This window comes from Sinocyclocheilus grahami, unplaced genomic scaffold (assembly GCF_001515645.1).
Source record: "Sinocyclocheilus grahami isolate Dianchi unplaced genomic scaffold, SAMN03320097.WGS_v1.1 scaffold651.1, whole genome shotgun sequence".
NCBI classification, from domain to species: domain Eukaryota; kingdom Metazoa; phylum Chordata; class Actinopteri; order Cypriniformes; family Cyprinidae; genus Sinocyclocheilus; species Sinocyclocheilus grahami.
Genome location: NW_015505830.1, coordinates 408,915 through 411,667, shown reverse-complemented (window position 1 = coordinate 411,667; position 2,753 = coordinate 408,915).

The window sequence follows — 2,753 nt, the reverse complement described above, 5'->3', positions numbered from 1 at the left end:
TATTATTATTATTATTATTTAATTTATCTCTCTAAGGGCATTATATATTAATAATATTATACATATATAATATCATATTTAATATTTTCTCAAGTCTTGGTGAGTAAAATTATTGACCATAAATATTTTTATATATATTTTTATATTTTTATATATAAATTTATTTATATATATATATACATATATACTGTATATAAACCCAGGAAGAACAAATTCGGGAAACACATCTTATTGAAATTATTCATTATTATTAATAGTTTATTATTATTATTTATTGTTTATGTTGTTGTTATCAAAATGACAATAAAATAATATGTGTAATAATAGTGACGGGAGAAAAATTATCGGCCATAAATATTTTTTTACCAGCCATGAAACTGTATGTGCATTATTTCATAAAAATAAAAAAAAGCAGAACTAACTGGGGACACATATCTAATTGCAATTTTTGTTATTATACATTTTTTATTATTATAATTATTATTATTACTATTATTTAATCAAATAAAAAATAAATACATTAAGGAAATATTATAATACTATCAAACTGTAAAGTATTTCATAATAATTTTTATTTATTTAAATAATATTTATATAAAATAATAAATATGAATGATTATTATTGTATATAACAACATTACAATTTCAACACTAATATCTGTGGTTGTTTTTTCTTTGCTGTCGTTAAACCATCAAGCTTTTATTTTAGTGGAAAACTGCAGGGAAACTTCTCTTTTGTTGACAACAGATTGAAAAAACATTTTCATTTCAAACTCAAGAAGATGTCTGCGCATGTTGCATTTTCAAATGCACGTTATAAGCGACTTGCACAGACAGAGTTCTCTAAACGAGACACTGAAAACACTGAGATCACAGCACATCAGATTGTATGTGATTGTATATCAGATGTAATTACAATGCATTGGCGAGTGTTAATTTTAGGCCCTAAATGCAGATGAGCAAAGCTTGTCGCTTCATTTCCAAATAGACTTGAGGCTGAAATCACTGACAAAGGTGCTTCAACTGAGTAAGTTCTGAGATACTCAGAAACTGAGTATCTTGCCTTTTGGCGCTTTCTAAGCCCTCTTTCCCGTGGACCAGCTTGGTGACTTCAGCGGCCAGGCGTTTGTGGGCGATGGGTTTGCCCGGATCCTGCTTCTGCTGCTCCATCACCTTCTCCAACTCAGCCAGAGACAGGCTTCAGGCTGCAGGTTTCTGTCAAGCTAAATAGGCATTATTTTTAAGAATATACACTAGTTTTCAGATACATATTTTTAAAGAAATTAATACTTTTATTCAGCAAGGATGCACTGAATTTACCAAAAGTGACATTCATAATGTTGCAAAGATTTCCATTTCAAATAAACGCTGTTCTTTTGAAACCTTCCGTTCATCAAAGAACCCTGAAAAATAAAATGCACACAGAAATATGAAGCAGCACAACTGTTTTCAACACTGATGATAATAATCAGAAATGCTTCTTGAGCAGCTGTTTCTGAATTTCTTTGGATCTCGGCATGATGTCTAGCTTTTGAGGATCTTTTGATCTACTTCACTTTGTCAGGCAGGTCCTATTTAAGAGATTTCTTGATTGCGAACAGGTGTGGCAGTAATCAGGTCTGGGTGTGGCTAGAGAAATTGAACTCAGGTGTGATTAACCACAGTTTTAACAGGGGGGCAAACACTTCTTCACACAGGGCCATGTAGTTTTGGATTTTGTAATATAATAATAATAATAAAAACCTTCATTTAAAAACTGCATGTTGTGCTTACTTGTGTTATCTTTGACTAATATTTAAATTAGTTTGATGATCTGAAACATTAAAGTGTGACAAACATGCAAAAAAATAAGAAGTCAGGAAGGGGGCCAACACTTTTTCACACCACTGTATATTACAAATTATTCAGAATTTTGAATGCATTTTAAGAATAATTTTCCCATAAACTGGTCACAATGCACAAAACGCTGGATGCTGCGTGAAAGACGGGTGCGCACTCTGATGTAAACAAGCGCGGACGAGAAGCACATGAGGAACATGTGAGAGACGCTCTGGAGGAAAGCACACTTTCACTCTCTGACAGCAGATAATAATAATAATAATAATAATAATAATTCATTTAAATGCAGCCGTTACCCTGGAAACCCTGTAAACAATGCAGCTGCACTACTTTCTGTTTCTGAAAGGTGTTTTAAACAGCCATTCAGATTTGTGTAATAGCTATGATGTTCATCACAGCACCAAATACTTAAATATTTAGACTTAATAGGCTATTTATTTTCAATCTTTTTTTACATTTTAACCTGGACTACAACATGCCCTAGATATTGTTTGAAAGTGTTTTGATTCTTTATTGTCCGGTCACACTTTACATTAGGGCTTCATTAATTAACATTAGTTAATTCATTAGTTAACATAAACTGCCAATGAAAAATTCTTCTGAACATTCATTAATCTTAGGTATTCCAATATTTAATAACAGGTTGTTAAAATCGAAAGTTGCAACTGTGTTATTTAATGAGCTAACATGAACTAAGACTTGTATTGTTAAACAAAGATTAATAACTTCTGTAGCAAATGTAGATATTGCTGATTGTGAATGTTAATGCATTAACTAAGCTTAACTAATGAGGTCTTATTGTAAAGTGATACCTATTGGTCTTTATAGTTCTTTTGCACTTTAATCTGTGTAAAACTTAACTTTAACTTTTTCTGTATTGCTTTATTGCATTTAAATGTTCAGTTATTTTTGTT